At 48.3% G+C, this 27,942-nt stretch overlaps 1 pseudogene; it reads left to right on the top strand.

Moving 5' to 3' along the window:
• The first annotated feature begins 14,557 nt into the window (after nt 1-14,557).
• LOC146573586 (uncharacterized) lies at nt 14,558-25,713 on the top strand (annotated as a pseudogene).
• Nucleotides 25,714-27,942: the final 2,229 nt, after the last annotated feature.

The following is a 27,942-nucleotide window of genomic DNA, read 5'->3' on the forward strand; positions in this document are numbered from 1 at the left end:
TAAAGCCATCAAAAGACTCAGATACTCAGATACAACTATTTATATGAAGTTGTACAAAAACAATTTATTTCGCCAAGACTTCGCTTCTTGCGATTACATGCATTTGAATGGGGAACTCGCCCGAAAGAAAGTATACGTTTTCATTATGTGAATAACTTGAAAATCTTAGTTAGTGTGTTTGTTGGGCAGCTTAGATAATGTCACTTCAGAAAAGAATATCGCCCATATGGTTTTCACTGCCCTATGCATAGCCAAGAAAACAGTCCTCATGAACTGGAAAAATAAAAATAATCTTAATTCTAACCAATATAGAAATTATCTATTAGATTACATTAGTCTTGATACAGCCTCTGCCACCACATCAGATCAATTGCTCTGGGCTCCTTTGATCAGCTCCATCACCTAGTGGGGGTGGGGGGTCATAGTTTGGTCCCGCCTTCACTGTTGTGATTGGTGTGGGGGTAGGGACAGGCTTAGGGCGTCGGGGGGTTCCCCGGAGGCATCTTCCTTGGGGGGCTCAACCCGGGGTAGCGGTCATGTCCGGTTAGGGGCTCTGTTGGCTCTCAGGTGACTGTTTCCTCACGGCTGCGTGCAGCGGGGCTAGGGGAGGGTCTGTGCTGATGGACGTGGGTTACTGACCTGGTAGCCTGGCTGCCCCTGGGTGGGTCCGGGATGGGCGTGAGGTTCTGGGGGCGCTCCGTCTCTGGGCTGGGACCCAGACCGGGCCTCGGGGGCTTGGGTCCTGGTTGGTGTGTTGCCGGGGTTGTGGGCGGGTGGGTGCATGGGGGCCCAGCCCTGGAGCAGGGTGCCGCCGGTGCATCGAGCCACCTGGGGGAGATTGTCACATCTTGCAGGAGCTTTCCTCTCCTCAGGAGCTCCCTCTGCAGGAGGGGGAGATACAGGAGAGGTGGAGGAAGATCTCAGCCTGGGTGTTTATTGTCTTATGTAGTCTGGAAGATGAGTGGATGGTGGGGTGGGTGCAGTTTTCTCTGTGGTGGGGTTGGGTGGACTGTCCCGGTCTCTGTGGGGCCGGGCGGCGCTGCTGCACTGGGCCCTGGTCTGGATGGGCCTGGGCCCCCTTTCCCTGGCGGGTCGCAGAGTATGGGGGTGCCTACTGGGGTCAGCGGGGGAGCTGGCCCCAGGGAGGGGTCACTTGCCCCTCCCTTCCTTCCCTCCCCATCTCCAGCTGCCTCCCTCTTCCCGCTCCACCACAACCACCCACACATGCAGGACCTTGGAGTAGGGGTATGTCACCAGGGTGCAGAGGAAGCTACCCCCCCCCCCCCCCTCTGTCCCCTTCTGGCTGCCTCTGCCTCAATTTTATCCCACAACTTAGACATTCACATTACTCACACTCTCATTACACATACATATAGGATCTTGGGGGTGGGCACGATACACGGAATCCAAAGTACCATCAGGGTGTACACCCCACCCCTGGCGTTGTTGCCCACCTCTCAATTTTAAATACACGTAGACATTGAGGGCTAGCAGGAGGGACCATGCGCTTACCTGCTGCTCTCTGGCAGGTAGCTCCAAGCCCTCCTGGGTTTTAAATGCACCTTAGAACACACATGCATCAACACTACAATGAGCGGGTGGAGGGAGGTTTGGAGTCTTCTCTCACCCCCATTCTCTGTGACCTGCTGGAGCGGGGGGGCTAGGAGGAGGTGTTGGCCGTCCGACTGCGGTCTGGAGTGTGGGGCCTTCCTGCTGCTGCGGAGTCGGGGCGGTCTGCCTCCCCCCACCGCAGGGAAAAGGGTAACACCACCTGGGTCTGGGTGCAGTTCCCCCCTCCAGGGGCAAGGGTACCTAGACCCGGTTTGTAGAGTACGCTTGGGGAGTGTGATCGTGTGTACAGCGTCTCTTTATGTCTGTCTCCACGTTGGTTGAGTGTGGAGTAAGTGCATATGAGAGCATGAGGGTGGGAATGGATGTTTGTATCTGTGTGTGCCTGTATGTCTGTGTCTATATGTCAGGTTGGGTGTCAGGCGCCACCTCTCTGGGGACATCTCAGGCCCTCCAAGGTTTGGAGGCCTATCTCCCCCTACCACCACTTCCCCTGCCAGTGGCGGACCCCCTCAGACATCGGTGCGTTGGTGGTTCTTTGTGTCTGGGGATGGGCGTCCAGGTACACGCCGGCTCACTCCTTGGCGGCCGCTTATCGGGGCCTGGAGCCTGGGGCTCGCTCGGGCCACTTCGGAGGTGGGGTGCCCCCGGCCTCTCGGCCTTGGGCTCGGTCACTCAGGCGCGGCTGGCTGCCGGCGGAGCTCACGGGTGCGTCACTGCAACTCCCCCTGGCTTCTGCTCCGCGGCTGCTGAGTGAGCCCTCATCTGGGACTCTCCTCAGCTCTTTCTGGGACAGTGGCGCGGCTGCCCCTCTGTTGGTCTTCCTTGGTCTCTTGTGTTCTGGGGGCCTCTGGATGTCTGGAGTTTTGATCTCCTCCATACCTGCTTCATGCCCTGGAGGACGGGGCTGTGGCCCCCCCACACCCTCTAGCAGATTATTACATGAAGGAACCTTTTAAAAAACAAAAAACAAGCGCGTCCATGCTCACAGGTGTACACACGGGTGATCACACCCACAAACTACACCCTTTTTGGCTCCTACCTCAAAGCACACTGTGTTCTGTTGATCTTATGTGCTGCACAATAATGTTTAATATTTAGTATTTACTGTCATATTCCCATATATCATTGTGATGTTGTTTATTCTATTACTCTTGTTCTCTTCTGCTTGTTTTCTTTTTTCTTTCTCAGCAGGTGACCCAGGTGATTGATATATGCATTTTTTTTTCTGCCCGTTCTGTTGGTTTTTGTCTTTTGCCCTTCTCCCCCGTCCCTCTTCTCAGCTGTTTCTCTTTCCCTCTTTCCTTCTCCCCTTCTTTCCCCCAGTCAAGTCTGTCCCGTATTCAGTAAGTGAAAATAAAATAAACACTAAAAGGTGAATCAAATGGACCATTACGGCAAGGCTGGGATGGTCAATTTGGTAAAGTAAATCCGTTGGGCATCTTTCTTTGCCTTTAGACAATAATTCTGATGGCAAAAGAGCCAAACGGGACAGGCAAAAAAAAAAAAAAAAAAAAAAAGAAAATCTTAGCTCACACAGCTGCAAAACCTGTTTGCCCAGCACGGGGATATTGAATTCTATAAGATGAAGCCATAAATATGTATTTCTGAGTCTTCTATCAAAAGTTACAGCTATTTATATGAAGTTGTACAAAAACACTTTATTTCGTCAAGACAGTGCGTTTCTCACTATTACATCCTTTTGAATGGGGAACTCGCCCGAAACAAAGTATAGGTTTTCATTATGCGAATAACTTGAATATCTTAGCTCAAACAGCTGCAAAACCTGCTTGCCCAGCACGGGGATATTGACTTCTATAAGATAAAGCCATAAATATGTATGTCTGAGTCTTCTATCAAAAGTTACAGCTATTTATATGAAGTTGTACAAAAACCCTTTAGTTCGTCAAGACAGTACGTTTCTTGCGATTACATGCATTTCAATGGGGAAGTCGCCCGAAACAAAGTATAGGTTTTCATTATGTGAATAACTTGAATATCTTAACTCAAACAGCTGCAAAACCTGTTTGCCCAGCACGGGGATATTGACTTCTATAAGATAAAGCCATGAATATTTATGTCTGAGTCTTCTATCAAAAGTTACAGCTATTTATATGAAGTTGTACAAAAACGCTTTATTTCGTCACGACAGCACGTTTCTTGCGATTTCCATGCATTTGAATGGGGAACTCGCCCGAAACAAAGTATAGGTTTTCATTATGTGAATAACTTGGAAATCTTAGCTCAAACAGCTGCAAAACCTGTTTGCCCAGCACGGGGATATTGACTTCTGTATGTCATGGTCGGACGGTCCTTCCCGGGGCGACCCTCCTGTGTGTGTGTGTATGTGTGTGCTTCTCTCTCTCTCTCCTCCACCCAGTGGCTGACACACCTGCACCTAATTTGCCACCCAACTGTCACTGCTCATCCTTCGTTGTGGGCTGAGGTATTTAACTGTGTGTCCGGATGGCAGTCGACGCTGGATTGTACTGGAAGCTTGGTAGTAAAGAGTGTTTGTTACTTGTAAAATAGCTTTAGCCGGCTACCCTTCTCACCTGTTGTTGTCGTCACTTGTTTGTAGGAGGAAGTGATACGGAGCAGAAGGTTGGAGAGAAGGAGCCTGCTGGATTAAGCTCTCGGAGGAGTAACACACTTGGATAATCACTTGGGAGACTCACCTGCACACCACTGGGAATTTGGAGATGATCGCCGTTGAATTTTTTGCACTTCGCTTTGTGTTTTGAGACTGTTTTTGAGCACTGTAAATAAACACACTGTTTGCTTCGCATCCAGAGCTCCGCGACTGAGTCTGTATTTCCCCATTACCCGTGACAGAGCAATCCAGCCAGCAATGGACTCAGCGGACTCAACCCCAGTCCAGCGCGAGCTCGCGCTTCAAGCTGAACAGTTGGAGCGGCATGAAAAGATGCTGCAGGATGTGGCCGAGGAGCAGTCCGCGCTACTACAGGTGGTATCTGAACTGAAAGGTATGATGCTTGCTACACCTACAGCACCCGTTCAACCACCAGAGCCCACTACACCACCACAACCACCAGTGGAGCTTCTAAATGTAGCAGCGGCCTGTCCCCTTCGTCCATCTCCGCCTCCGCCTCAGCGAGAACACATGTTACCTATACCTGAAAAATTCAGTGGAGAGTTGGACAAAAGCCGGGGATTTTTGACTGAATGCTCTCTGATTTTTAGGCAGCTGACTCGAGCTTATGCCTCTGATATTGCCAAGATCACCCTCATGGTGGAGCTCATGACCGGACGAGCACTACTCTGGGCTCAAGCAGTCCTGAGCGCCCAACCCTCCATCTCATATAGTGATTTTTTGAGCAAATTTCGGTGTGTGTTTGACAAAGGATCTAACCCTGACAGTGCTGCTCATCGCATGTTTACTTTAAAGCAGGGCTGGCGGAGCGTGGCAGACTTCTCCGTGGACTTTTGGATCCTGGCCGAGGAGATGGGTTGGGAGGAAAAGGCGCTCCGAGGAGCATTCCTAAACAGCTTAAACGAGAATGTCAAACGTGAGTTGGCCACTAAAGAGCTTCCTAAATCGTTAAGTGCCCTGGTTAACATGTGTATCAGTCTAGACGACCATATGCGGGAGTTTGGCAGGCGGACTGGAGATGGGCGAGGGTCAGTAGGGGGCGTAGGAGTTCCGACTGGACTCCCCTCTCTCGAGTGGAGAGAGGAGGGAACGGACTCACCTGCTGACGAGGAGCAACCCATGCAGCTGGGACGGACTAAATTCACCCGGAGCAGAAGACAACTGGTGGGTGAGTGTTTTGTGTGCGGGAAGAAGGGGCATTTCGCGGACTCCTGTCCCTCACGGCTAAAAGACTCAGCCCGTCAGTAAAGGTGGGGATACTGACGGGTGCGCCGGTGAATACATTCCTCCACCTCAGCTGCCCCGCTAAATTACGGTTTCTTTCCCGCACCCATTCTTGTGATGCACTAATAGACTCAGGAGCTGAACAAAGTTTTTTGGATGAGGCTTTGGCCCACAAGATGGGTTTGCCTGTTGTTCCTCTCCCTGAAACACTCCAGGTGTCAGCGCTTAATGGCAGGCCTTTAGCCGCTGTCACTCACCGCACTCAAGAAATCACACTCACTCTCTCCGGCAATCACACTGAACAGATGTTCCTGTTTCTCTTCAAGGCACCTGACACACCCTTAGTTTTGGGATTCCCCTGGCTCCAGCGACACAATCCACAGATTGATTGGGCCAAGGGATGTATCGTAGGGTGGAGCACCCATTGCCATGAGCAGTGTTTACGCTCTGCTGTGCCGGGTTGCATGTCAGATGATCCTGCGGGGCCGCCAACTCGTCTCGACTTGTCAACTGTGCCAGCCGAATATCATGATCTAGGTCGAGTCTTTAGCAAAGACGGGGCCCAATCGCTGCCCCCCCATCGTCCGTACGACTGCGGGATTGATTTGCTCCCAGGCGCCCCCTTGCCCACTAGCCGACTCTACAGTATCTCGAAACCTGATTGCGAGTCTATGGAGCGCTACATTACAGAATCCCTGGCAGCAGGCATCATCCGTCCCTCCACCTCTCCCTTGGGTGCAGGCTTCTTTTTTGTTGAAAAGAAAGATGCGTCCCTACGCCCCTGCATTGACTATCGGGGACTGAACAAGATCACTATCAAAAACAAATATCCTCTACCTCTGCTCGCCTCAGCTTTTGAACTCCTTCAAGGAGCCACCCATTTCACCAAACTTGATCTCCGCAATGCTTATCACCTGGTCCGCATCCGCGAGGGGGACGAGTGGAAGACGGCCTTCAACACCCATCTGGGCCACTTCGAGTACCTGGTAATGCCGTTCGGACTCACTAATGCCCCTGCCATTTTCCAAGCCCTGGTAAATGACGTCCTACGGGATTTTTTGAACCACTTCGTGTTCGTTTACCTTGATGACATTCTGATTTTCTCCAGGTCCAGAGCTGAGTATGTTAAGCATGTGAGACTGGTGTTGCACCGCCTGCTGGAGAATCGGCTGTTTTGTAAAGCGGAAAACTGTGAGTTTCATGCCTCAACTGTCTCTTTTCTGGGTTTCATCATTGAACAGGGCCGGTTGCGAGCGGACCCGGCTAAGGTCAAAGCTGTGTTGGAGTGGCCTGTGCCCGGCACCCGGAAGAAGTTGCAAAGTTTTCTGGGATTCGGCAACTTCTACAGACGTTTTATCCGGGACTTCAGTAAGGTGGCATTGTCTCTTACTCAACTCACGTCGCCCAAACAGCCGTACCTGTGGTCTCCAGCAGCTCAGCAAGCATTCGACCGTCTCAAGAGCCTGTTTGCCTCGGCCCCCATCCTGGCCCAGGCTGACCTCGCCCTGCCGTTCGTGGTGGAAGTGGATGCTTCTGATTCGGGAGTTGGGGCGGTTCTCTCTCAGCGCAAGGCAGGTAAATTACACCCCTGTGCCTTTTTCTCCCGTCGGCTCACTCAGGCTGAAAGGAATTATGACGTGGGCGACCGGGAGCTTCTTGCCGTCAAGTTGGCGCTGGAGGAGTGGCGGCACTGGTTGGAGGGGAGCGAACATCCTGTTATCGTGTGGACGGACCACAAGAACCTCGCCTACCTCCAAGCGGCTAAGCGCCTGAACGCCCGACAGGCCAGGTGGGCATTGTTTTTTGCACGGTTTGACCTAACCATTACCTACAGGCCCGGGTCCCGGAATACGAAACCAGACGCCTTGTCACGCCAGTTCGCGCCAGACACGGACCCTGAGGAGAAGGAGAGGCCCATTCTGCCAGCCTCATGCATTGTGGGGACCCTCACCTGGGAGATAGAAAGGGTGGTCCGAGATGCTCAGCGAGAAGAACCCGACCCCGGCACTGGTCCAGCAGGTAGATTGTACGTTCCCTCAGCGGTCAGGGGTAAGGTCATCCACTGGGCACACACCGCACGGTTTTCCTGCCATCCAGGCAGGAACCGAACTGTCACCTTTTTACAAAGACTGTTTTGGTAGCCCTCTCTCTCTCAGGACGTCCGGGAGTATGTGGCCGCATGTCCTGTGTGCGCCCGAAATAAGACGTCCAACTCCCCTCCATCGGGACTCCTCAGACCACTGCCTGTCCCCAGCCAGCCGTGGTCGCACGTCGCTCTGGACTTCATCACTGGACGCCCTCCGTCCTCTGGTAAAACTGTTATACTCACCACCGTTGACCGTTTTTCTAAGGCTCCTCATTTTGTTGCCCTTGCCAAACTTCCCACCGCTCTAGAGACTGCCCAGCTCATGACCCAGCATGTTTTCCGCCTTCACGGCATTCCTCTGGACATTGTTTCTGACCATGGGCCCCAGTTCAGCTCTCGGGTATGGAAGATGTTTTGTACCGAGCTGGGGGTCCAGGTCAGCCTGTCTTCTGGTTTTCACCCGCAGACTAATGGGCAGACTGAGCGAGCGAACCAGGAGCTGGAGGCCATGCTGCGCTGCGTCGTTTCCTCCAACCAGTCGTCATGGAGTGAGCAGTTGGCATGGGCCGAATACGCCCATAACTCTAGCACGTCGGCCGCTACGGGTGTCTCTCCCTTCGAAGCATCCCTGGGGTATCAACCCCCACTCCTCTCCATCACGGAGGGAGAGGTGGCCGTGCCTTCCGTGCAACATCACATGAGGCGCTGTCGACGGATCTGGCGGGCAACTCGAGCGGCCCTACTGCGTACGAGCGCTCAAAACAAGAGACTGGCTGACCGCCGCCGCGTCCCTACACCGGCCTATCGGGTGGGCCAGCAGGTATGGCTTTCCTCTAGGAACATCACTCTGCGGACTGAGTCCAAGAAGCTGGCTCCCCGGTTCCTTGGACCCTTTTCTGTGTAAGCCATCCTGAATCCAGTGACTGTCCGACTGGCCCTCCCGTGCAACATGAAGGTACACAACGTGTTTCATGTTTCTCAGATCAGGCCGGTCCGGACCAGCCCGTTGTGCCCGCCTCCCGGGCCCCCACCACCCGCCCGGGATATCGCTGGCGCTCCGGCGTATTCCATTACTCGCATATTGGACGCCAGGCGCCGCGGTAGGGGCTTCCAGTTTTTGGTGGATTGGTCGGGGTACGGTCCGGAAGAGCGTTCCTGGGTGCCGCGGTCTGCAATTCTCGATCACGGTATGGTGAGAGAGTTCCGCCGTCGGCACCCTGACAAGTTTCGTGGGTTGCCCGGAGGCTCCCGTTAGAGGGGGGGTACTGTCATGGTCGGACGGTCCTTCCCGGGGCGACCTGCCTGTGTGTGTGTGTATGTGTGTGCTTCTCTCTCTCTCTCTCTCCTCCTCCACCCAGTGGCTGACACACCTGCATCTAATTTGCCACCCAGCTGTCACTGATCATCCTTCGTTGTGGGCTTTATGAAGACCATGAAAAACGCTTTATTTCACCACGTTAGTGCGTTTCTCGCTATTACATGCATTTGAATGGAGTTCTCGCCCGACACAAAGTAGTTTTCATTTTGTGAATAACTTGAAAATCTTAGCTCACACATCTGTAAAACCTGTTTGCCCAGCACGGGGAAATTGAATTCTATAAGATAAAGCCATGAATACGTATATCTGAGTCTTCTATCAAAAGTTACAGCTATTTATATGAAGTTGTACAAAAACGCTTTATTTCGTCAAGACAGTGCGTTTCTGACGATTACATGCATTTGAATGGGGAACTCGCACGAAAGAAAGTATAGGTTTTCATTATGTGAATAACTTGAGAATCTTAGCTCAAACAGCTGCAAAACCTGCTTGCCCAGCACGGGGATATTGAATTCTAAAAGATAAAGCCATGAATACGTATATCTGAGTCTTATATAAAAAGTTACAAGTATTTATATGAAGTTGTACAAAAACAATTTATTTCGCCGAGACCGTGCTCTTCTGATTATTACATGCATTTGAATGGGGAACTCGCCCGAAAGAAAGTATAGGTTTTCATTATGTGAATAACTTGAGAATCTTAGCTCAAACAGCTGCAAAACCTGTTTGCCCAGCACGGGGATATTGAATTCTATAAGATGAAGCCATAAATTTGTGTGTCTGAGTCGTCTATCAAAAGTTACAGCTATTTATATGAAGTTGTACAAAAATGCTTTATTTCGTCAAGACAGTGCGTTTCTGACTGTTACATGCATTTGAATGGAGTTCTAGCCCGACACAAAGTATAGGTTTTCATTATATGAATAACTTGAAAATCTTAGCTCAAACAGCTGCAAAACCTGTTTGCCCAGCACGGGAATATTGAAGTATGAAACGTATGATGCCTTTTGTATGGCCTGCTTTAACAAACTGCTTTAACAACGTGCTAACCTTATTTTCAATCAATATTGTATGGATGTAACAATGGTGCTAAAGATACAGAGGGCTGTTAAAAAATAAAAAGAAAGTTTATCTATAAGATATCGCCATAAACACGTGTGTCTGAGTCTTCTATCAAAAGTTACAGCTATTTATATGAAGTTTTACAAAAACGCTTTCTTTCGCCAAGACAGTGCGTTTCTTACGATTTCCATGCATTTGAATGGGGAACTCGCCCGAAACAAAGTATAGGTTTTCATTATGTGACTAACTTGAAAGTCTTAGCTCAAACAGCTGCAAAACCTGTTTGCCCAGCACGGGGATATTGACTTCTATAAGATAAAGCCATAAATATGTATGTCTGAGTCTTCTATCAAAAGTTACAGCTATTTATATGAAGTTGTACAAAAACGCTTTATTTCGTCAAGACAGTACGTTTTTTGCGATTACATGCATTTGAATGGGGAACTCGCCCGAAACAAAGTATAGGTTTTTGTTAGAGATTTACAGTTAACAAACAGTCAGGTGAATAATCAACACTGAGACACTCGAGATAATTAACGTGCTGCACGGGTGAATTACTCAGAGCAATCACACACAGTGCGAGGCACAGCTCTTTATTTATAGGTTACATCGTCAATATGCAAATATAATCACATTTCCTGTTACGCAGGTCCTGATGCTGTCTGTGTGTAAGCTGTGTGTGTGTGTGTGTGTGTGTGTGTGTGTGTGTCACAAAGTATGTGTGTTGCAAGTCAATTTCTAAGAATAATATAATGCAAGTCAACTTCTGCGGATATGTATTTCTGTACTGGTCTCTAGCGGTAAATTTCAGTGTCACAGGGTCAGCTTCCTGTTTCTACAGAAAACTGTGTCTGGTGAAATATGTATAACATAACATTTGAAGCATAATCAAATAAATAGAACATGACTTAGAAAAGGACATTTAAGGTCACATTTTGTCTAAGATGGGGAGAATTGTCCCATATGTGTTTATTTCTCTTCTCTTTTAAGAGGACAGTTACTGAGTGTTGTCTACTTCCTCTTTCTGATTCTTGAAAGCATGTTTGATAAAATACTCTTAGGAAAGCGTATTTTTGAGTGATTCTAAGTGTGTGAATGCTGTGAGTACTCGATTTGAATTATTCTGTGTGATTTGTACAAAATAATAAATAACTAATAATAACTCATAGGTGAGTGTATGAACAGAGGAAGTCTGAGAGAGAAGTGTGTGCGTAGGCAAACTGCAGAGTGCGTGCGTGAAAGAGGGGGTATTGTTTTTACATCAAGATTTAGTAGAACTAAAGTAGAACGTCACAAACAAACAGATAAAAAAGTAAAATAAAGAGAGAAAATAACTGACAATTACATTAATGAATAGAAAACACACATACACAAAGTGCCATATGTGAAATTATTCTAGGAAAGAATCAGAAGTGAGATAGTTTAATATAAGATGCAATGAAGGAAGCAGCTTACTGTCGTGGTCTGGGTGGTTTTCCACAGCATCAGCTCCTCCCCACTGGGTGGAGTCTTTGTTGCTCCTCACCTGATGGCAATCGTACCAGCAGTATTTATGACCGGCGCACTCAACTGGTCTTCGCCAGATTATCTGCCAACTTTAGTCAGTTCTCGGCCTCACGTCCGTTCCTTGGTGACTAATCGTGTGTGTTAACCGAATCTCTGTTTTTTCTCGTCAGCCTCTGAAACCCACCTACCAAGCTCTCCTGGATACCAGTTGCTGCCTGCCTCCCTGCATTGCATGCAGCACCCGCCTGGACCTCTCCTGCCTCCCCCCTCCACGCAACCCCCACCTGCAAGCTTGTAAGACAGCTCAGTGTACTATCCTTGGATTCACTCGCAAACCTCTGTGGGATTCCCCTGACTGCTCTGTCCTCTGTTTCAGTGCCCTGGCCCACCACTGCCTACCTCACGAAAACACTTACAAGGGTTTTTGGGCTTCGCGAACTTCTACCGCCGCTTCATCAGGAATTACAGTCAAGTAGCCGCTCCCCTAACTCGTCTAACTTCCTCTAAGCTTCCTTACCATTGGAGTCCAGAGGCCGACGCCGCCTTCTCCTGGTTGAAAGAACTGTTTACCTCTGCGCCGGTCTTAATCCATCCTGATCATAGTAAACCTTTCGTCGTGGAAGTAGACGCGTCAGGCGTTGGGGTCGGGGCGGTGTTGTCCCAGCGTTCAGGTTCATCTGCTAAGCTTCAGCCCTGCGCCTTTTTCTCCCGCCGCCTCTCACCTGCGGAGAGGAATTATGACGTTGGAGACAGGGAGTTGCTTGCTGTAAAGCTAGCGCTGGAGGAATGGCGGCATTTACTTGAGGGAGCGGAGCATCCATTCACTATTTGGACTGATCATAAGAACTTAACCTATTTACGCACAGCCAAAAGGCTCAACTCGCGCCAAGCTCGATGGTCCCTATTCTTTACTCGATTTAACTTTTCCATCTCTTACCGACCAGGCACCCGCAACACCAAGCCGGATGCTCTGTCCCGCCAGTTCGACCCTGTGTGTGACCCGTCTGATGCCCCCACCATCTTGCCGGCAGGAGTCAGGATCGGTTCTGTCGCCTGGGACGTGGAGGAGGACATCCGCCGTGCGCTGGAGACTGAGCCAGACCCCGGCACGGGCCCTCCGAACCGACGCTATGTCCCCACCGTGGCTCGCCCTAAGGTGATCGATTGGGTCCACAAGGGCAAATTTTCTTGCCATCCGGGTGGGGGGAGAACAGGCTCACTCCTTAAAAGGTATTTCTGGTGGGAGACTATTGATAAAGACGTCAAAGAATATGTAGCTGCCTGTCCTGTCTGCGCACGTAACAAATCGAGCTCACTACGCCCAGCTGGACTTTTACGACCCCTCACTATACCTCATCGCCCCTGGTCTCACATTGCGTTGGATTTTGTCACTGGCCTTCCCGTCTCCTCAGGTAAAACCACAATTCTCACTGTAGTAGATAGATTCTCCAAAGCTGCACACTTCATTGCCCTAAACAAACTCCCCACCGCAACGGAGACAGCCAAGATTATGACTGAGCAGGTCTTCAGACTCCACGGCATACCTTGCGAGATCGTGTCAGATAGGGGTCCTCAGTTCATTTCGCGGGTGTGGAGGTCGTTTTGCACCGCTCTCGGGGCAAAACCCTGCTTGAGCTCAGGATTTCATCCACAGATGAATGGGCAGGCCGAACGGCTCAACCAGGAACTGGAGGCCACCCTCCGTTGTGTCACTGCCTCCAACCCCGCCTCATGGTCCTCATTGCTGCCATGGGCAGAATACGCTCACAATTCGCTTACGTCTTCTGCTACTGGCCTCTCGCCTTTCGAGGCCTCCATAGGTTACCAGCCGCCTCTCTTCCCCGACCAGGAAGCTGACCTCGAGGTTCCCTCGGTCCAACACCATCTCCGACGTTGTCAGCGGGCGTGGAGGTTGACCCGTCGGTCGTTGTGCTCGGTCCGTTGCTCGCCAGTGCCTGTACGCGGACCGTCGCCGCAGGGCAGCCCCTGCCTACTCCCCTGGGCAGAAGGTGTGGTTGTCTGCTAAGGACGTTCCCCTCAAGGTGGCATCTCGTAAGCTGGCCCCGCGTTTCATTGGACCCTTCGTAGTGGAGCAGGTCCTCAGCCCTTCTGCGCTGCGGTTGAAGCTGCCGTCCTCGCTGCGCATTCACCCGACCTTCCACGTCTCCCAAGTCCGTTGTGCCCTCCTTCCGCTCCCCCTCCTCCCGCCCGGCTCGTTGATGGGCATCCTGCCTTCGCGGTCCGGCGCATTCTGGACGTCCGTCGGCGGGGACGGGTCCGGCAGTTCTTGGTGGACTGGAGGGGTTATGGGCCTGAGGAGCGGTCGTCCTGGGTGTCTCGTTCCTTGATTTTGGATCCTGCTTTGCTTTCTGCTTTTTACAGGGCCGCGGGTGGCTCGGTCGCCGGGGGTCGACCCTTGATGGGGGGGTAGTGTCGTGGTCTGGGTGGTTTTCCACAGCATCAGCTCCTCCCCACTGGGTGGAGTCTTTGTTGCTCCTCACCTGATGGCAATCGTACCAGCAGTATTTATGACCGGCGCACTCAACTGGTCTTCGCCAGATTATCTGCCAACTTTAGTCAGTTCTCGGCCTCACGTCCGTTCCTTGGTGACTAATCGTGTGTGTTAACCGAATCTCTGTTTTTTCTCGTCAGCCTCTGAAACCCACCTACCAAGCTCTCCTGGATACCAGTTGCTGCCTGCCTCCCTGCATTGCATGCAGCACCCGCCTGGACCTCTCCTGCCTCCCCCCTCCACGCAACCCCCACCTGCAAGCTTGTAAGACAGCTCAGTGTACTATCCTTGGATTCACTCGCAAACCTCTGTGGGATTCCCCTGACTGCTCTGTCCTCTGTTTCAGTGCCCTGGCCCGCCACAGTTTCCCCTGCCCAGTACCTGCACCCAGTTATCCCTGCCATCTAGTTATCACCACAGTATTTTTCTCTCGCCTCAGACACCTAGTTTATGTTCATTGATTCAGTCTGCACTTTCTGTTAGCCTCTGAGCATTGTAAAAATAAATCTCTTTTCGTTACACCTCACCCCTGGCCTCCGGTTTTGAATCTGCACTTGAGTCCATCCCATGTCCACGGGCCACTGCGCCTGACACTTACACTCCAGAGCCAGTGTGTCCCCTCCCCTCATAGCACCCCTGCCCACTTGGCCCCCGTATCAGGCGAGTATGGAAGGCTGGATAGCCCATGACGGGTAAGATCCCACCTCGAAACCCTGGGACAACCTAAGGCAGGCACAGTCACGATTACTCGGCCTCAGTCCCTGTGAGCTCAGACTCACTGGTGAGATGAAGTGAAGAAGACGGGGCCTCAAGGGTAAAGCCGCTGGCTGAGGCGGAGGGGGAAAGTGGCAAGTGGAGCCCTACCTTCTGGCTGAGGACAAGGAATGCTGTTATTTAAGGTGGGAAATCAAAATTTGGGTTAGCAAATTTGGGAAGGAGAAAATTGACTGTTTAAAGGGAAAACTGTGAAGGAGTCTGAAACACTGCAAAGCAACACATGCAAAATCACACACACACAAACAGAAAATGCATTAACCTTACAAAGACAAGACAAGCTCATGATGATTAATGCATAGACATTGATTAAACCTGGCTTAGAACACAAACATACGCGATGAAGATCAGCTTGCTATTTGTATGAGTGATAGAATGGGGTGAATGTATAATAGAATACACTTGAGTTTGAAGCTGAGGAATAACTCAAAAGAAGCTATATGACAAAGGGAGTTATGGAAAAAAGAAACAGTGATTAAAGTAGTTTTAAAAGAGTGACTTAGGAGTGCTCTCGTACTGAGTGATCAAAACCAGTGATCACGGTTGAAAGAAATAAAATAATTTAATAAGGTGGTAATGTTTGAACATGTATTTCTCTGGTCACGGCAACTTCTTGAGAGATGACTCAGTATGCAAAGTAGTTGAATGACTTGGGACAGGAAAAGAAAAAGAGGAACTTGGGTTTCCTGTCTGACTGTGTGAGTGAAGCTTGCACTGGAGGAGACACTGTGACTGTGTGGCGTTTAACAAGACTTTCTGTGTATTGAGCAGGTGAAATTATGTCAGCTGACTTCGGAGTGAAAGGACCATGAAGAACTTGTGGCAAAATGTTCTGTGTTTAGGATATTTGAGGTTGTTGTTGTAGTGATGGATTGATTCGGTCAGTTTGCTTTGGATGTTCTTGTTATTTTAATAGAGGGAGTTTGATTATCCATGGACATGTCTGAGAGGGGCCCATTATTTTGGTAACAGTGCACTTAGAGAAAACCTGTCAGGTGATTTTGTTTTGTGCTTTGATGAGCTAATAATCAGCTCTCTTTCTCTCATTTTTGTTCTAAGCAGGCCTGCAACAGTGAATAACAGCGCTGAAAATTCTCAGGAAGAGCAAATATAAGGTGGGCTTTCCAGATTACAACTGGCTGAGGAGAAGCCTACCTGTGATCAGGTCTGTCTAAAAGGATTGTAGCGATTCAATCCAGTCAAAAGCATAAAAAACTAGCTTCCAAAACAAGAAACAAAAAACAAAACAGAATAAAACAAATGAATGAGCTCAATGTTGCTGAGAGTGGAGAATCTGATTATTTGCGCGGGGGTCTCCACTATTAGCAATACCTGGTGTGAATATGTATGAATAGGATGTGTGCAAATGGACGGTGACTGGACGGACGAGGTGAACGAAGGTTGGACCAACTGGACACTGAGGTAAAGACTGGACTAAGGTTAAGCACATGACTGATGACTGTTCTGTTTTAAGTTTTCTTTCTTATAACACAGATTGGATGATAAGTGAGGAAAACTCAGTATGAAATGTGAAGTTTGGGTTAACACACAGGTTTTGTTTACCTGAGAAGAGGATTGATGAGGTGTGAAATGATATGACTAACCTTTTTCTTTAATTTTCTAAGCTCAGGTAAAGCATTTGTGACACATCTTAATGTGTCACAAAAGGGGGAATTTAAGGTTTAATTTGAAATGGGTTTTAGGATCATTTTATGACTTTTGGGGTGTTTGATGATTTAGATTAGAGATGGCACGATACCACTTTTTTATGTCCGATACCGATACCGATATCATAAATTTGGATATCTGCCGATACCGATATGAATCCGATATAGTGTTTTTTAATCAACAAAACTGTTTTTTTAAATATCTTGCTGCATTTTGTATAAGTTCATACTCAAGTTTAAAACAACAACTACACTAAAGCTATTCTGTTATACCTGTATACAAAAAAAATATTTCATAGTTCAGCAATACTGATCAATCTAATAAACTTAGACCTACACCATCCTCCCTATTCTGGTATTTTAAAGAGTACTTAGCGTAAATATTAAGCAACCTAACTAATAGGGTTCCAACTCCCAGCAACAACAAAATTAAATAAATAAAAAATAGGGAACCACCCCTCACGCGCCACCTCATGATGCTTAATCGACGTAATCAACCTTAATTTGATGCAGTGTGAAAAAAAATGCACAGAAATCAATTATTTTTCAAGAAATATTAAATAGATTCAACATCTTTCTTCAACAAAATTGCAGACTGCACAGATGGTACCTTCCCAAAGTAAAAAGTACTATAGCTTACTAGGGTATATATATTAGACTTAATAGTTACTATATACAGTAATTGACTTCTATTCATTTTACATCAAATTAAAACTTTGGGTGTCAGATAATTATTTATTAAAAGCTCGACATTTTAAATGAGAATAAGAAAGAAAAGTATGTCTTTGTGCCCCCTTTTCCCTGTTAATGCCCTATCGGCCCCCCTGGCTAAACTTTGCTAGATCCGCCCCTGCACAGTTACCAGCGTCAGCTACGTAGAAAAAGATCCTCGAGTAGAAAGTAATATTAAATACATTCTAACAACAGCTGATCAAGCTTAAACGTGCTGCTGTTGTTCAGCCGCTGGTTTCCTCTTTCTGGTGCAAAGTGGGCCAAAAGCAAACTAGAGAGACGGACTCGCGACAGAAAAGCCGATCAGCTGATCGTTAAGCAGTTTCATGATTGAAGTAGCAGCCGGAGAGCGAGAGGCAGTCGCTTGTTAAGCTTAACGCAGGAATGCTTTACAAACATTCAGAGATGGACTTACACACTTGCTTTACTTCTCTCGGGATAACTTTGTCGGAGATGAAATGCCGGGTTGCTAGCGAAGCTCCACATGCTATCCAGACCACCGACAGGTCCCGCATGCCACAGCCGCTCTATCACGTGATGCATACTGCTCCGACTGCTAACGTTCTGAGGTGAGTTACGGCGTGTTGCAAGTTTTGTGAGGTGCTTTCGCGATATTTAATGGATCGATTACATTTTTTATTTTTCTCCGATATCCGATCCAGTAATTTAGGTCAGTATCGGACCGATACCGATACGTAATATCGGATCGGTCCATCTCTAATTTAGATATGGTGAAACTGAGGCAGAAATTGTTATTTTCATGTTCAAGTTGAAGGATTAAAATGAACTGAATCCTGTTTAGAAGATAAACTCTTTACACACATAAAGAGCATTGAGATTAAGTAAAGTTAATATAAAGGATAGAGCCCAGAACATGGTATCTTGAACCAACTTTGAATGATTAAGGGAACATTAGATGAACACAGTAGATTAGTGAGGTGTAGCAGGGAGAGGCTTTCTGCTTTCTATCCTTTACAGGAGAACATTCCAGTACCACAGCGACCACAGGGGTGGCGAGGATCTCCAGTTTCACAAAACAGGTCACATCTGGAGTACACGCTGTGGACAGGGCGACCCCGGAGGCAAAGGTGGTGTGGCTGAAGGTGCTCAAACGAAAGTGGAAGGAACCACGCTGGACGGGTCCTTACGAGGTCATTGCCAGAACGACTACAGCAGTTCAACTGGAAGAGAAAGGCGACACCTGATACCACTGGTCGCAGTGTGCACCAGCACACGAGAGCTTGGTAGAGGAAAACTCGTCTTCAAAGAACACAGGTGTCAACAAACAGAGGCAGAATAAACCCTCTCACCTGTGCAACGGGCCGACCAGTAGTCCACCTGGAAGGCCGAAGAAAGAAGAAGAGCATCGCAGAAGGTCGCCGCGCCACCAAAAGGAGCGGTAACAAATTGAAAGAACTAGAAGGAGTGAAGGTGTAGGAAGTAGATTTAGGGCAGCTCACAGCCCGGCGTAAACGCAAGGTGCTGTCTCACAGCTTGATTTATTTGTTTGATTTTTTGATGACAAAATAATTAGGAAACATTGAAGCATACAACCCGTTGAGGGGAGAGATAGGGTTCGGCAATTAAAAGGTATTGTTTTGTTGAGCAAAATCTCTTTTGTTATATTTTAACTTTTAATATGAAACACGCCTCTCTGGAGCTTTTCTCCTTAGGGTACCCGGGGAAAAAACCCTTATCCATAGAGACTATGCCAGCTTCCAAACAGATAAGAACAAACTAAAAGCTAGAAATAAACAACTTAAACATAAACAAGCACGAAGAACAAACAACACAGAATCCACATCTGAACCAAAGATTAAGACAGTGAAATGTGGATTATTGAATATTAGGTCTCTCTATGTTGCAGGGCGCATTTTCTGAATCGGTCGGACGCGGATGCCAGTCCAGCACAGCACTTCCTGAGACAATAGTTGCTCAAACGGGATCGCTGAAAAGACTAAAGCGCGAGGTGTCAGGTATAGGTGATGAGTGTCTCAGCACATACAATGGCATAGAATTAAATTATGTTAAAGGGTCCACCAGCTCATTCACGTTTGATTTGTGTGACGTCATTAAGTGTGCAGGAGCTAGTAGCAGCTGGAGAGCATATGATGTGTGGGTCTGTAATCACCCTATGATATGCTCCAGTCATGCTTATTGGAGCCCCTCCTGGGGCAAACACATCCATACATACACAGCAGGTCAGTGGTGCTCCTGGGAAGGTGAGGTAGGTTGGACAGGAGTAGGATGGCAGCCAAATGTGCCAGAAGGCCTGCAAGGAATAGTAATTCAAAGGGTTTATTCTGTTTTTCATAACCCTGTCACCATCTTCTTAGGTCCATGGAACATACTGCCTAAAGCCGAGAGCCCGGGAGGCGTATTCTATCTGGTAATCAGAGTGGACATGTCAGGAACAGATTCGTTTGGGGTAATTAGGGTACACTTAGTTTACCCCAAAGCCTGAGTCACACTTAAAAACTCAACCACCACTCTAACTGATAAACTAATAATCTCGGCACCAAACACGATAGGGCAAGCGGAGAATGCCAATTCATTTATGCCAAAACAAGATAACTATACATGTTTCAGGTTTTCTACAGATAATGTAAAGTACCACGTGGGAGAAATCGACCCTACTTGGTGTGCCGTCACACCCACGGGAAGAACCACGAATAATGTGAGTGACCCGAGCACATTAATGGGAACATAGGCAAGAAGTGGGTTGTATTATTATTGTGGGCAAAGCACCCTTTTGGTTCGTGTCCCAATGGGAAGCGTAGGGACATGTGCGATGGTGCGACTGGGAGCTCCACTCATACTGATTGGAAATCAGGTAAAGGCTATTCAGCAACACAACACACGTACCTTAGCAGCCAGACATAAGAGACACATTTTGGCAAAAAGAGGGACCCAGGGTATACATGCATATGACCCCCGGTTAAACTCTCCGACTAGGATAGACTCCATAGGAGTGCCCAGGGGAGTTCCCAACGAGTATAAGCTGGCAGACCCAGTAGCTTCAGGGTTTGAAAGTATATTCCTTTGGATAACGCCTAATAAGAATGATGACCGCATTAACTACGTTCATTACAACTTGCTGAGACTCTCTAGCCTTACCAGGGACGCCATGGAACAACAATACTGCCCCAGATGGCTCAGTAACCCGAGCTCTGGAGGGCCTGAAAATTTGTCTAAAACCATGCATGAGCACTCAGGTATTGAAAACCCGCTGGCATCCTGGATGACATCCGTGTTTGGACAATGGAAAGGTGTGGGGTTATATCAGTGATGTGCTCATTGGCTGTATTTTTGGGAATATTGGTAATCGCTGGGTGTTGTATGTGTCAGAGGATTGTTGGTAAAGATAGTGGCGAGGGTTGCGAACCCTGGCTGGGTTGGGGGCAACATGAAGTATGGTGACATTCCTGTTGGAATGTCAAAAGAGGGAATGTTGGGATTCAGAGATTCTTTTATTGCTATCATATAATTTGCCTTATGAAGAATGTATTAATAACATGTTTCACAGTATCATTTATCAGTAATATTTCCTACAGGGTTTATATTGCATTGAATATGTCTGTCATCACATTGACCTTTCTATGTTTATAGGTTGAGTTCATTTTATACACAATGCATAAATGTGCTTGGTTAGAGTTGATGTTCCATTCTAGAAGGTTTTAAGCTTCACTAGTGAGAGTGTCCAGATGATACATGCTGAGGGGAGATGAGAACATAGCAGGTTAATTGCATGCACGCTTACGATACACATATTAATCTAGTAGCAGGTCTGAGCAAAGGCCTAAGTGTCTTCTGCTTCAGTTTGAGACTGGCTGCAAAGTACTCTACTTAGTGATTAATGACGAGGGTCCATTATTAGCTCTCAGAGATGCTAAGACCTGAAGTTATTACCTTAAAAGGCAAGTAATGTAGAAAGGAGAAGTTATATGTCGGTGTAAGGTTATATGTACGTGATGTACCCTTGTCTGCACGAGTTGAACTTTTGCCCGTCTGTCACCATGTATTTTTGAACTGTATTGACGTAGGTGTGATATTTTGTCCTATAAAACCAGAACCCAATGTATTCTTGTCAGAGCAACACATTCCGTATGCTGATGGTTGGTTGTTCTCCTGTGATGATAAAACTCATCGTTTGATTGCACTTTTCCGGAGTCTCCGTCGTTTGTTGTCTGGTCTAAAGTTGATCGATCTCGCAGCACTGACCAATACCATCCATATTTCACCAGGGCCAGTGTTGTTAGATGAGGCCATCCACATTACACCAGAGCCTGTGATGCTGGCTTATACCATCCACATTACACCAGGGCCAATGCTTCCTGGGAGTCCATCTTCACCACACCAGGGCGTGTGCTGCTCGTTGATGCCATCCACATTACACCAGGGTGTGTGTTGCTGACCAATCCCATCCATATTTCACCAGGGACAGTGTTGTTAGATGAGGCCATCCACATTACAAATGGGCCTCTGCTACTGGCTGAGGTCAACTACAATTCACCAGGGTGTATGTTGCCATCTGAGAACATCTACATTTCACCAGGGCCTGTGTTCATGGCTGAGCCCAACAACATTTCTCAAGGGCCTGTGTTGCTGGCTGATCCCATTCACAATACACAAAGGCTTGTGCTACTTGCTGATGCCATCCACATTACACCAGGGCAAGTGTTCCCTGTGAGGCCTTCTTCACCACACCAGGGCCTGTGCTGTTGGCTGAGGCCATCCACATTACACCAGGGACTGTGATGCCGGCTTCTACCATACACATTACACCAGGGACAGTGCTTCCTGTGAGGCAATCTTCACCCCACGAGGGCCTCTTCTGCTTGTTGATGCCATCCACATTAGCGCCTATGGTGCTGGCCGATATCATGCACATTTCACCAGGGCCAGTGGTGTTAGCTAAGGCCATCTACATTACACCAGGGTGTGTGGTGCTGACCAATACCATCCATGTTTCACCAGGGCCAGTATTTTTAGATGAGGCCATTCACATTACAACAGGGCCTGTGCTACTGGCTGAGGCCATCTACATTTCACCAGGGCTTGTGCTGCTGTCTGAGGCCATCTAAATTTCACCAGGGCCTTTGCTATTGGCTGAGGCCAGCTAAATTTCACCAGGGCGTACGTTGCTGGCTGTTGCCATCCACAATACACAAGGGAGTTTGTTGCTGGCTGTTGCCATCCACAATGAACAAGGGCCTCTGCTATTGCTGATGCCATCCACATTTCACCACGGCCAGTGCTCCCTGTGAGGCCATCTTCACCACACCAGGGCCTGTGCTGCAGGCTGATACCATCCACATTACACCAGGGTGTGTGTTGCTGACCAATCCCATCCATATTTCACCAGTGTTGTTAGATGAGGCCATACACATTACAACAGGGCCTCTGCTACTGGCTGAGGCCAACTACATTTCACCAGGGTGTATGTTGCAAGCTGAGAACAACTACATTTCACGAGGGTGTATGTTGCAAGCTGAGGCCATCTACACTTCACCAGGGCCAGTGTTCATGGCTGAGGCCAACAACATTTTGCCAGGGCCTTTGTTGCTGGCTGATCCCATCCACATTACACCAGGGCCTGTGCTCCCTGTGAGGCCATCTTCACCACACCAGGGCCTTTGCTGCTGTCTGAGGCCATCCACATTACACCAGGGACTGTGATGCCGGCTTCTACCATACACATTTCACCAGGGCCAGTGGTGTTAGCTAAGGCCATCCACATTACACTAGGGTGTGTGGTGCTGACCAATACCATCCATGTTTCACCAGGGCCAGTGTTGTTAGATGAGGCTATCCACATTACAACCGGGCCTGTGCTACTGGCTGAGAACATTTACATTTCACCAGGGCCTGTGTTCATGGCTGAGGCCAACTACATTTCACCAGGGCCTGTGTTGGTGGCTGATGCCATCCACAATACACAAGGGCCAGTGTTGCTGGCTGATGCCATCCACAAAAAAAGGGCCTGTGCTACTTGCTGATACCATCCACATTTCATCAGTCCCAGTGCTCACTGTGAGGCCATTTTCACAACACCAGGGCCTGCGTTGCTGTCTGAGGCCATCCACATTACACCAGGGCTTGTGTTGCTGGCTGATGCGATTCACAATACACAAGGGCCACAAGCCAGCTGTAGCTACTCCTCCGCCTGCACCTCAGTTTAGGAGAGGACTGCGACGATCAAATGCTAGCTGGGATGCACAAGGTCGGCCTATCTGTCGGAGTTGTAAACTAGCAGGACATATAGCTAGGTTTTGCCAGACCTCCATGTCTTCTCAGCCAAGTTTAAACTAGATGACCCTGCTGCTGAGGTCCGAGGGGCGGGAGCTTTTGGTTCACCTAAGGAATTAAGGGCCACAGAAACATTTATTGGGCAGTGTCCAACAGTGAAGATAGTGATCGAGGGGGTGGAGCTTCAAGGCTTGTTAGATACAGGATCACAAGTGATTTTGATATAGGAGAGTTTGTTAAATGAGCATTTTTCCCAGGCTAAGCTTGAGAAAACTCCAACCGCCTTTAAGCTGAGAGCCGCCAATGGTCTGGAAATTCCCTATACCACCTATGCTGTCCTGGACATGGAAATAGAAGATGTTAAGGTTCCTGGACGCGGGGTTGTGGTGGTAAAAGATGACCATTGCACGCACCCACTGATTGTTGGTATGAATGTTGTGACTGCCTGTTGGAATGTATTTAAGTGGCCGGAAAAGACTGCTCCTGTCCCACAGCAATTAACGAATCAACAGGCCTGGAGGACTGCCTTCGCAACATGCGTAGAAGCAAGTACAGTGGAGGACGGAATGGTGGGGTATGTACGGTTAGCTGGCCGAGGCAAAATTAAAATTCCCCCAAGGAGTGAAATAATGGTGTGGGGCCAGGCTCAGATGGGTCCGCAAGGAACGGATTATTGTGCCCTGGTGGAGGCACTGCCTGAAACCCCTGATGTGGGGGTGGCGAGAACCCTCGTCATGGTAAAGGCCGTGAGAGTGCCAGTGAGGATTTGTAACCCACACCCCTATCCTCTTTTTATAGGTCGCTACCAGAAACTGTGAAAGTTATTCTGCGTAGATGAAGCCGACGTACATGGCTCACAGGACCAGAGCCTGTCCCTTGGGACAGATGATGTGGTGGAGGTGGCTCTGGTCGACAGTGGCGCCCCCGCGGAGGATGAAGGATTACCTGAGGAGGTGAGTAAATTGATTGAAAGACCTGATCTGTCTGAACTGCAACAGGGCGAGCTGCGGGCTTTACTGCTTAAATGGAAGAAGGTGTTCTCTAAGGATGACGAAGATTTTGGGAGGACTGACCTGGTGCATCATTGTATCCCCACAGGTGATGCAGCCCCCATTAGGGGGAAGTATTGTCCTTTGCCCCCTGCAATGTATAAAAAAATGAGGAGCCTCTTGACAGATATGATGGAAAAGGGAGTTATCCGGGAAAGCTGTAGCCCGTGGACTGCACCCATTGTTTTGTTGAGGAAAAAAGATGATACCTGGAGGTTCTGTGTGGACTACAGAAAATGTAATGCGGTGACACATAAGGATGCTTTCCCCCTGCCACGAATAGAAGAGACATTGTCAAGCCTTTGTGCAGTAGAACAACATTGTGTTGCCCAGGTGGCCTCTTTCAACTACGAGATCAAGTATCGTTCGGGTAAGAGCAATATTAATGCTGATGCCCTTTCTCGATTCCCCACTGTCCAGCATAGCACCTGGAAGAGGCTGGATCAGAGCGTGGAGTCACTTCAGCAGCCATTGAACTGACCTGTGAGGCAGAGGGGAGTGACTGGGCAGAAGCACAAGCTGGTGATCCGGATATTCAAGTGGTAAAGCAACTTGTGGAAGCTCATGTCGCGCCCATAAAGTTAGAACGTCAGACATTGTCACATGGTGTGCGGCGACTCCTGCAGCAACAACAAAGACTTCTGATCCAAGATGGCATACTGTGCCGTAAAGTGCTGGATGAATATACCCAGGAGTTTCTTTATCAAGTTGTGTGTCCCAGTTCCAAGTGCCATGAGGTGTGGCGGAGGATCCACGAGGCTGCTGCCCATGCGGGGATAGACCGAACCCTCTCTCGGATATGGCAGCGGTTCTACTGGGTTAACATGGAAGGGAAGGTACATCAGTTTCATCTGGGTTGTGTCCCCTGTAGTTTACAGAAGGAGAGAGTAGAACCTAGGGCTCCACTACACCCTATTTCAGTCTCATACCCTTTGGAGGTCGTAGGCATGGATTTCCTGTCCTTAGGCCGGCCCACTGACACTTACCAGATCATACTTGTGGTTACTGATCTGTTTACACGGTTCGCTTGGGCTATCCCTACAATAAACCAAACAGCAGAGACTATAGTAAAGGCTTTGTGGAAGTATGTGATACAGCCGTTCGGTTGCCCAGGCCGACTCCACTCCGACCGTGGGTCTAATTTCGAATCTGCATTAATGAAACAACCGCACGACACCTTACCACCCTGCAGGGAATGGTAGTGTAGAACGTTTCAATCAGACCCTATTGAACATGCTTCGCTCACTAGAATCAGTTAGACAGAGTCAGTGGGTAGGAAATCTGCCAGAACTCGTCCATGCTTATAACAATACTATCCATATTTCCACAGGTTATGCGCCTGCCTATTTGATGTTTGGTTGACCCTTGAGACTTCCCATTAGGCGTGGCCCCCCAGCAGGCGAGGCAGGATGTAAGTGAATGGGTGTATTCTCATCAACAGAAACTCTCCCTAGCTTACCGTTTGGCTGGGCAGAGGATGTATAGGGCTGCCTCCCAACACAAAAGCCAGTATGAGAAGAGAGGTTGTACCCTCCCACTGTTGCCCGGAGAGAGAGTCTGGGTATGTGACCGAAACAGGCAGAGCAAAGGAAAACTGTGTTCCTGGTGGTCTGCTGAGCCGTATGTGGTGTTGGAACAGGTGCGAGATATGGGCTTAGTGTATAAGGTCAAACCAGAAAAGGGGGGTAATATACAAACTTTACACAGGAATGCCTTGAAAGTGTGCATTGCTCCTCAAACAGACTTTACCCCTCCTATGGAGGAGCCAACCACAGGCACCTTATCATGCGAATTCCTGAGATCAGATGGCCCAGGACAAGACTCAGCTGTCCATCTGCATCTTAAGGACAAAGGACACTCTTTCGAGGATGCCAATGCTCACATTTTGGACAGAGAGGACAGATGGTTTGAAAGAGGAGTGAAAGAAGCCACTGTGAGCGACCATCTTTGAACAGAGGCGGGGGTTTACGACACCAACTCTCTGCCATCTATAATCCAGTTTTGAGATCCCTTCCCAGACGCCTTAACGCCCACTCACATCCTGGGCCATCTGATCTCAGGAATTCGCATGATAAGGTGGGGCCAGGTTTCACAATGAACTCACCCAAAACTCTGGCTGATTGGGACCCACACCCAGTTTCACACCTTGGCTCAGGCGATTAGAGGATCATCAGGGGGTCCTTTTGTCCCTCTGTGGGGGGATACTCCCACTAGGTTTATAGGGCTTTGGAGTTGACGTCACGCCGCAATGCATTGTGGGAGCGCAGCGCCATTTTCGGGGTCTACGAATCGAAACAACACACTGTGTTGGAACGACGACTACAAGAAAGATGCTTAAAAGCAGCTCAAAAGAGAATGAACTGTATAGAGACCGATTGCGTCCAGAGGCGAAGCAGCGGTACTTGCAGAAAATAGCGTGCATTGGAAATGTGGACCCGTATGAAATACGGCCGTGGAGTAGAAACCCTGAAGACCAACCACTATTGACGTAGCCTGACATATTTTCGTACCTTGTCTGTGGAGTCAGCGCGTACAAGTCGTCATTCAAACAAAGGTAAGTCAGCTTGAGTACTGCGTGTGAAATGCATTTCATTTCCCTGCAAACATTCAGATTAGTGCAGCATAAATTCATTCATGAGGGGAAATTACAGTGAGAACATGTGGAGGCTGTTAGGTGGATAACATAGTGAGTCCAGTGCATTGATGTGACATTGTCCTGAAGGATTTAGTTATTCTTTATGGTTTAAGAAATTGCACTAATTTATTCATATTTATTATAAATAATCCTAATTATACATCTTGCTTCCATGTTTGTATCCTGTGTCACTAAAAATAAATTTTATTTTAATTTTATACATTGATTAATGACCTGCAGAATCTCCTTATCATGTTAAGTGATTCATAATTGTCACTTTATGCTTTCTCCATCTTGAAAGTGATTACATCCTTGCATTACATACTTTAGGTTCATTTTCTGCAGGCAGGTTTCTGACAGAACAGGCAGATTTAGAATATAACATGCAGCGTTCATAAAGAAATGAAAAATTACATGTATGTGCTAACTTTCTAAACACTTTGTTACATTTATGATAAAGTAGATTAAAGACATTTATGTCGGCCTTGGCCCATTAGTTCTTGTCTTTAAATGAACTTTGTCTGTGTGTGTTTCAGGTCCTGCACTCTCAAAGACTGAACGAACCAGCATTGCAGCCACGGGTCACTGTGAGCATCACAGGGAAGGTTGAAGCAGCCCACTGCACCTGTATGGCCGGAGTCGCAGAGACCTGCACCCACGTCACTGCTCTTCTGTTTAATGTAGAAGCAACAGTGTTGATCCGTGGCACAAGGACTGTTACAGATGAACCTGCATACTGGGTTTTGCTGGGTAATATGACCAAGATACAGCCAGAGGTTGGCCATAAGATAGACTTCTCCTCTTCAGCTGCCCAAAAAAAGGCTCTCAATCAAAACATAAACAGACCATCTGTAGTGACAGGTAAAAGGAGCCGTCCTCAAAACAGAAAAATCCCACCTGCTACTGTGGAGGAGTTGTCACTGCTATTGGATACTTTGCTGGAAC

This window comes from Mchenga conophoros, linkage group LG5 (assembly GCF_057382185.1).
Source record: "Mchenga conophoros isolate Kocher_MC1m ecotype Shallow Benthic linkage group LG5, M_conophoros_male_GT1.1, whole genome shotgun sequence".
In the NCBI taxonomy this organism is placed as follows: domain Eukaryota; kingdom Metazoa; phylum Chordata; class Actinopteri; order Cichliformes; family Cichlidae; genus Mchenga; species Mchenga conophoros.